This window comes from Apium graveolens, chromosome 2, assembly GCF_009905375.1.
Source record: "Apium graveolens cultivar Ventura chromosome 2, ASM990537v1, whole genome shotgun sequence".
Classification (NCBI taxonomy): Eukaryota; Viridiplantae; Streptophyta; class Magnoliopsida; order Apiales; family Apiaceae; genus Apium; species Apium graveolens.
Genome location: NC_133648.1, coordinates 166,959,911 through 166,969,370, shown reverse-complemented (window position 1 = coordinate 166,969,370; position 9,460 = coordinate 166,959,911). Strand labels below are relative to the sequence as shown.

The window sequence follows — 9,460 nt, the reverse complement described above, 5'->3', positions numbered from 1 at the left end:
GTTGCTGGCACAGGCTGCTGTTGTCGCTGATAATTATTCATATACTGAACAGATTCGTTGACAAGAGAACACTGATCCATAGCATGAGAACCTGCACAAAGCTCACAAACCATAGCTATTTGATTAACTCCATACGTAGCCAAAGAATCAACCTTCATTGATAGCGCTTGGAGCTGGGCTGCAATAGCAGTGGCTGCATCAACTTCCAGAATACCTGCTACCTTGCCTGATGTCATCCTCTGAGTTGGGTTTTGATGCTCATTTGCAGCCATCGTCTCAATAAGATTGTACGCCTCAGTATAGCTTTTAGCCCATAAGGCGCCTCCAGCTGCTGCATCGAGCATGGGCCGAGATTGAGCCCCCAAACCATTATAAAAACCAGTGATTACCATCCAATCCGGCATTCCATGATGTGGACATTTTCTCAACATTTCCTTGTAGCGTTCCCAAGCCTCGCACATAGATTCTGTAGGTTGCTGCGCAAACTGAGTAAGAGCACTCCTCATAGCAGCAGTCTTTGCCATTGGATAAAACTTCACCAGAAACTTTTGCGCAAGATCTTGCCACGTAGTGATTGACCCAGCTGGTTCAGAATGTAACCAGTCTTTAGCCTTATCCCTCAGTGAGAATGGGAAAAGCCTCAACTTGATAGCCTCATCAGTCACGCCATTATACTTAAAAGTGCTGCAGATCTCGACAAAATTCCTTATGTGCTTGTTGGGGTCTTCAATTGCCGCTCCTCCAAAAGAAACAGAATTCTGCACCATCTGAATAGTGCCCGGCTTGATTTCAAAGGTGTTAGCTTGAATAGCCGGATGAAGGATGCTTGACTGAATGTCATCAATTTTAGGCCGAGAAAAATCCAGAAGAGCTGGATCAGCTTGAACAATATGATCTCCCATGTTTACTAGTTCTTTCTGCTCAGTTCCTGAATCCGAATCCTCAAAATCTAACTTCTCCGGTGTATCAAGAACTTCGTCTTTCTCCTCAGCTGTATCTAAGGTCCTCTTGCGAGCACGAGAACGAGTTTGCATAAACGTTTGCTAAGTACCTGAAACACAACCGAAAAGAGTAATTAACTACTACGTCCTAATCACTGAGTCCTAATGACCAATGATGGTAAGTACATAAACTAAACAAATACGCCGAGTCCCCGGCAGCGGCGCCAAAAACTTGTTAGGGCGAAATCACGCGCTAATATTCACGCAAGTATACGCGTTCGCAAGTAATATAGAATACTTTCTAGTTCGTTCCCTCAGAGACTCAGACTAATTTATTGTCTAATTTAACTCACTCACCAATGTATGATTACTTCTCAATGTTAAGATAATATCACTTAAAATTGTTGATTAAATATTAACTATAATTAACTACTTAATTAACCACTTAACTAACACTTCAATTTATCAATAATAAAACACTCATGAGATCACAACTTCATTATTACTTCCTTCTATAGCCATTGTTATTACCTTTAGCATGTGACAGTGATGATATTAATCGAATAACACAAAACTGATAAAAGCCAACTTTCATTGTACTAATACCATTCTACCAAACATCCACAATTAAGATAGAAATTGAATAGTCATCAATTATGTTGAGTTCCTATATGTCTACAGGAATTGACAACACAACGATTTAAGCACAAGTTATTCCTTTTGATTACATAGGGCAAATAAAACTGTTAGAGTTACCCACTAATCATGCACAACGTACATGAACCTATGCTAGCATGGCAAGTTCTAAATCTCAAGATCCACCGTCGCTTCACAAGAGATTAACACCCTATCTTATATGTTCGCGACGCACATAAGACGAATACGCACAACCAATACTAGATATCATGCAATCATCACACACTAAAGTATTAAACAATTAACTAAAGAATTCCATAATAAATCCGTTGCAACCCCATGATCACGATTAGCCCATAATAGAACTTATCGCCATCATGGGTTCATATGAAATCATGATAAACGAACACAAGAAAATAACAACTAAACTAATTATATTAAAACAGAGTACGTCACAAGAGTAAATAAGTCAAAGCAAGAAAACTAGCATCCAACGTTACAACGAAACAAGAATCACAAGAATATATGCTTCCTCTTCGTTGCTGTGTGCTAAATCGGTCTTCTTCCTTATCTCCTTCGCTTCTTGCAAAACACAATCTAAAACATAATCCCCTCTTAATACTCTGTGAAAAACGTCTCAAATCTACTTATATAATAGTCTCATAAAACTCAGATTACATAGAAGTTGGAAGCCAAACAGAAGTAGAAGTCTAAAACAATATGTTATTTTCCCCGACCCTGCGCGGCCGCTCAGCATTTCTGCGCGGGCGCGCAAGGCTGGTGCGCGGCCGCTCAGTATTGCTGCGCGGTCGCGCAGGACCCTACTGGAAAATTTCCAGGTTTGCTCCGTTTCTTCGCCGTAATCTGCCCGTTCTTTTCCTCTCGCAATGGTGAACACATGCCAAGGCTTATTCTTGATGATTCCTCCTCCGAAATGCAACTAATACCCTGAAATGCATAAACACTAGAAAAACGCATCAAATACACAAAATACTTGATTTCAAGACACCAATTTAAGCCATTTTAAGACGTTCTAAGTGGTATAAAATGCCACTTATCAACCACTCACATGACCACCTCTACATATTCTCAACAAGGTGCAATTGTAAACAAGGACATATAACATACTCTAGTGGCATCTTCTCAACAAGATGTCATTATTGAACAAAGCACCCTCCCAAGTGCATCTTGTAAGGAGTCGGCACCCCTTCTTGAGCATCCTCAAAAAGGTGAAAGAAGTAATGAGGCTGGTACACATAATGAGAGCACATCTATTAAAACTCCCTCATCTACAAAAAGGGAATTTCCAACACTCAATACTGAACTCACTCAACTTATCTCACAAATTTCTTCTTAATTCAATGAAGGACTTGAATCCACTTCTCAAGTCCTTCCAAATTCAAGTGATACAGTTCATAAAACCGTGATCACCACTCAGGAACCACAATTGAATGGTGAGAGGCCAAATGTTGTCTTGGACCTTGATGATACCATCATAAATAAAGGGGTTTTATCAGTTTTTACTGAAGTTCATATGTCATCATCCACACCTTCATGTGCACAACATCCTTCACATGATTTAAGGTTTGAGGGTAGTATTCTTGAGGGGGATATACTCAAATCCCCTTCAAATACAGTCGGAGGTTCCTCTAGAAGGGAAATCTCCCCTCAAAACTCTGGCTAAAATTACTTTAACAATTGATACCATGAGACAAATTGCCAATGATCCATCACATGAGGAGGCAAGTACTTTAGCACTTACAAGTGTCAGTTCTTTGCAAGAAGAACAAGGATTTGAGGCTATGGTACATGATAGTAACCTGGTCAACTCCCCTCCAATTCAAATGGAGGTTCACTCATAAGGTGAACAATACACTGTCACAACCATAGTTCCTATTGTGAGTTCAACTGTGACTATAGTCACAGGTGCTACACTCCAAACCATCCATTCCACCTCAACCATAAACATAAATCAACCATCTATCTATACACCACAACCCTCTAACATATTAGCTCAATGGATTCAAGACACTCAATCTCAACCTCTCTCTGTAAATGATCTACTTGTAGATCAAGTTAAAGGGCTTGCCAGTATAACTTAACAATTGCTCACCACGGACATATCCAACCAAGATTATCAGGCCATTCTACTATCTTACAAGGAAGATGTTGAACATCAACAGGCAAATATAATGGATGAAGCCGAACATGATATCGATATTGGTGTCTAGATATCCAAGGACTTTAGTGTTGATATGAGGAAGCATTGGCTATATTTAGGGAGGAGTAAGTCACCATACTAGGTAGCAATGCCAATGTGCTAACTCCTCAGGAGGTGTATGATGCTATAACAGAGGTCTACAAAGCACAACTAAAAGCCTTCCATTTTATTGGTAAGGCACTAGAAACTAGAAAAGACTCTGGATGCTCATCAAGGGAAAATCAAGGAATTGGTAGGGAAAATGATTGATGAACTTGTACCTTCACAAATAGAAATTAAAAATAAGTTCAAAACGTTTTCTAAAAGAATGGCTAACTTCAATCTCACTGGGTAGAAAAAGCATCAAGAACCCGTATGACTCATTTATGGTCTTGTATAATGTTATCCGAACTCTCCAACAACAATGACACCAAGGTCAAATTGAATCAACTCCATAATGCTAGATATGAGCCTTCAGCTTCAATGATGAAAGAAATTAAGAAAGTGATGCATGACACCTTTGGAGCTGGAATCTCTACTAGTGCACCATCTACTTCCTCATCCCAAAAAATCCAAACTCTGCAAGCTCAAGTAATTGAACTTCCAGCTTCAAACTTCAATCTTGCTGCTCAAGTCAACCAACTCAAAGCTCAAGTGCAAATCCAACAGAATGACATTATATCCCTGATAGACTCCCAAAATTATTTTTAAATGCAGACAAGTGTGCCTTTTGGAGCTATTATGGGTGCACTAAAAGTCTCTCTACAAGAAACTTCACAGACTATCAGGCACCAAATCCCACAGAACCCTAGTCAACCTGATAATAAGACTAAGGGGGAGATGGAAGCCAAGCTTAAATCATTACTGTAATATCCGGGATATATCGTGTAATTATTTTACTATTAAATAATTAGTATGTGAGTTCAGTATCTATTCTGTGAGTTAATTGTTAAATGTTATCTGTACTTGGATATTCAAAAATAATATTAATTGAGTATTTTAATTTTTATACGTCCAAAATAAAACATATATAATTGTCATATCTTCCTAATTATTTTTATGTTGATTTATGGATTTATAAGGATCATATGAAATTTATAAAATCTTTTTCCGAGTATTTAAAATCTATTTTATAAAAACGAGAACCAACCGACGTCAACCGTTGTTACGTTTTTGGAACCCGAAACTCTTCCGAGAACTCCTTCCTAACCTAATTGTAATATTCCGAGCATATTTCATGTTTCGACTTTTTCGATCCGGCGTACGGTTTGTCTTGCGCGGGTCCCGGCGCAATATTTTCGATACAATATTCGTTTCGGCAAATCAATAAAACCCGTATTTTTGATAAACAGGAGCTTTTTATTAAACTATCACAATTATCACTTCGTAATACATGTAACCAGGCGCTGAGACCAAGACCGCAGTACAAATTGTACTGATTTGGATAATTATCCCGAAAACCGATACCGTTTGGATCAGTTTTTATAAATAAACGTACCGTTTTATATCCGGAATGATCCAACGGCATACTAATATTCCGTAAATATAAATAGCCTTTTTCCGTATTTTATTTCGTATCAAAATCATTTGCAGATAGTTAATTCTATAATTTTCAGAGAAAAACCCTAATTACATAAACTATTCTAAGAATCAAACAGCAAAACGAAAGCGTTACCGATCTCTGTTTTCAAAGCTTGAGTAACCAAAACGAAGGATTTGAAGTGTTCTATCAGATTCTGAGCTTTGTTTCACTGCAGAATTAAAGGTTTATTTTCTGGAAATTTATTTATTTTCGAATTAAATTTATTAAAAATATGAATTTTTGTTCGGATGATTGTTTGTATGATTTGATGATTGCATGTTGTAGAGCTTGTTTTCCTGATGATTTTGATATATTATACGTCTGATTTGAAGTTCAATAACATGTTCAAATTTAAGTTTGATTTTCGAATTTTAAAATTAGGGTTTATAACCCGTATGAATGTTCTTAATTGAAATTTGGGGGTTTCTTATTCTGAAATAGATTGATGTTGTGGTATAGTGTATTGTATTCTCTGTGAAATTTGCAATCTAGTCGTACAAGTTTCATGAATCAACGAGGTCTGTAGAGAAGAGAGTTGTGTTTTGAAGTTTACGTCGAACCCGCCGGAAACCGGCGAGTTTCTTGATCAAATTCCGGCCAAGTCTGGGGTTATTGATGAATTTTGATTGCAGATATAGGTTCCTGGTGTTGTGTAGTTTAATTCTGGAGGTGATGGTGGTGGGAGGATGCCGGAGGTGAGTTCTCCGGCCACCCCCGATTTTCCGGCGACTGAAACTGCAAAATTGCAGTTTAGTCCCTGTATTTTTGAAGATGGTGAAGTTTAGTCCCTGTAGTTTGCAAAGTAATCAAAAATAGGATTCCTGTTTATAAAATGTTTAAAAATCATATTTTCTATTTATTTTTATCATAAAAATTCATTTTTAAGTTCTGAAAATTCTGAAAATTATAATTTTAATTCCGAAAATTATTTTTAATTCAAAAATAAATCTAAATTAATTAGTTAATTAATTTCAGTAAATTTTTAATTAATTAATTGGTCAATTAATTCGAAAATTAATTGATTAATTGATTTAATTAATTATTAATTGATTGTAATCAATTATTTAATTAGATTTAATTATTTAAAAATGATTTAAAAATTCCGAAAAATAGTTTCGAGCTTTAAAATATTATTCTAAATTATTTCCAAAGCTCGATAATTAGTATAAAATTGTTTCGGAGCCAGAATTGGCCTACCGGACCCTGTTTATTAATCCAAAATTGATCCAACGACCCGTTTTAATTCCGAAAAATATTTTAAAAATCATTTTAAATATCAGAAAGCCTATTTATGACCCGAGACTTCTTTATAAATAATATATCATTGATTACGTGATGTATTATGTGCTATATGTGACTTGTTGATTGACTATCAGTCTATATATTCGGTGTTTACTTGATTATTGCATAACTTTCAATCCGTTAATCGGATTTGGGTAAAACGAAGGGTAGATAGAGGTATGTGTTGAATAGAACTCTATGAGTCGATTAAGAGGCAAGGCGTAGGAAAGGGAAACAAGTAGTTGAGGATTAAGACGATTGTGATTGGAAGCGAGTGCAGTGTAGTAAGCTAATACCAGGCAAGTGTTCTGAACTTTCTTGAGATATTGTAGTATTTGATAGTCTTGTTGATATTGCAAGTGCTTTGAAGTACTGAAACCCAAACTCTGATTCCAGTCATTGTTCTTGAGACATGAACTTTATTCTATCTAGACCATGGATTGTTGTATACCCAAACACGAACCTCAAGTATACGATCCTACTCCACAAATACATACAAACTAAATATTAAACACTGAACCAGATTGCTTACACAATCAAATCTTTGTATTATATGCTTTGAAAGACCAAATGCTTGAAACCCTGAAACATTGATTCCCTTGTTATCGAATTCTTTCATTACCCAGCATCCAAGCTTTGAAATTACCTTATTGATCCTTACAAGGATTGAAACCCTTTCATTGTTAAACACTCATTGTTGTTGATGATTCTGGTTATTGATTATTATTGCTTATTCTGTTATTATGTTAGAATTGGATTGTTTTTATAAAATTGTGGACCAAATTCGTGGTCAGACCATATAATGGTCAAGTTAGGCCAATGTGTGCCTTGGATCCAGTAGTTAGAGCAGTGCTGTGTGCTTTGCTCGGGGTTAGTGCGTGACTAATCAGCAGCCTAACCTTGGTTTTTAACATGAAAATATAATATCCAATTCTAAATCATAATCCATTGTTCACTTAATATCATAATCATGTTCACTGGATGATCATTATTCTCAGTTTTGTCATTGTGACTTGCTGAGCTAGTTAGCTCATTTGTGCGATATTGTTTCTGTTCTTTTCCAGTTAAGAAGGAACCCGTTGGTACCGCGGATCCCCAGTCCAGCGCGAGAGCTAGGGGTTCAGGTTGATCGAGCTAAGCTAGTAGGTTTCTTTTGGGATAATTTAAGTCTGTAAAAGTTTGTAATAATATTTAATACTCAGTTTTGAGTTTGGAATAGTTGGGATTTGAACAGTATGTAATATAAGTAGATGTGTGGCTTGTGTGCATACTTTAACCTGTTGTGATCCGTGGTAGTTGGTAAATAGGGTCACTGCATATTATTGTTATCTTTATTATTGTTATAAGCAAGTTATAAATAAGGCGTGTGTGTGTGTGGACCCCAAACTTCTGACCCGGGTTTGGAGGACGCCACAGGTTTGGTATCAGAGCTACAGGTTATAAGTCACTGACACAAGCCTAGGTTGACGGGAATGGGTAGAGGGTTAGGATTAGAAGTAAGGAATAGAAAGATAGAACGTCGAGAGGTTGAGTGCTTCGGTATATCAGGTATTAGTGTAATTCGCGTTATGGTTCGAGATTCTGATATTGCGATATGATTTCAGATAGTAGCGATGGCCGACTCTTTTATTCCCGTATCAGCTGATCACTCAGAGCTTTCAGTTGGAGTGCCATCTTCGGATCCACGTCCTGTTGTTCCACCAGTGTTGGCTATACTACCTCCACCTGTGTTGCAGCCCGTACCATTGCAGGCTATTTCACCTCCAGGCATGAGGCCACCTGTCAGAGGACCCCCACCTGCTGATTCAGGCTTTACTAGTCATTCAGTCACAGGAGTACCTTTCCAGTTCTCTTCCTATCCTGTCCCATATCATCAGTTTGAGGCTTGCCTTATGGAGCAGCGATTCCTACAGGGTCAGATCTAGGAGTTATTGTATATCATGCATACCAGAGAGATGGGGAGTGGTGAGAGGCGACTTAGGGAGAGGCTCCAGGCATTTCGTAGAGCAGCTGCTGTGAGGATTGCTGAGGCTACACATGAGGACATCACCCCTGATTTCTTAGTGGAGTGAGCTAAGTGGGTTCTAGAGGAGCTTGAGGAAATAGGAGGTCCAGATTTTCCATGAGCCAGAGATTCAGAGATGGAGATTCTGAGCAGTTTTGTTATGGTTATGTAGTATGTACAGTAGTGTGTAGTGTGTATCAGTAGACTTTTGAGTTGTCTTTATAGACTAGCTATGCTGACTAGTGAGTAGGTTGTTGTACCCTTTTGCTTTTACTTCCGAAGCGTCTTTACGCTTGTACTACCTAAAACTTTTGATCTATGTATATCAGTACCTTTTTCCTTTCCAGCACTGTCATTTATTTTATTGCACCTGTTTTACCTTACCTTATCTATTGCACCAGTTATACCCCTGTGATACCATGTACCCTGTTTTCCATAACTATTTATATATTCTGTAAAGACTCTGCAATTTACTTAGTTACAACTGTTTTCAAAAATAGATATTTCTGTTTTGCAAAATTGTTCTTTTATGCAAAAGATTGATTCAAAAGCTAAATAAGTTGATTGATTCTTTATAGAAAATTCCTCCCAGAAGAAATACCCGCACCAACACCCAGAATGAAGAAACCAACAACAACAACAACCAAGATGATACAAACCCAAATGTGAACCCAGGACCCATAGACCCAGCAATAGCCCAGATTCTTCAAATCTTGGCCCAACAAACAGTTCACCTGGCACAACAACAACAAAGACAGACCAACCCCCAGGTAACTTTTAAAACTTTTCAAGCAGTAAACCCACCAAAATTCAAG

The 9,460-nt window shown here is 37.5% G+C and overlaps 1 non-coding gene across 1 annotated transcript; it reads left to right on the top strand.

Moving 5' to 3' along the window:
- Positions 1–402: 402 nt before the first annotated feature.
- LOC141709535 (small nucleolar RNA R71) lies at positions 403–509 on the top strand. Its single transcript, XR_012570105.1, has one exon. It is a non-coding gene; the product is annotated as a small nucleolar RNA R71 (small nucleolar RNA).
- The last annotated feature ends 8,951 nt before the right edge of the window (positions 510–9,460 follow it).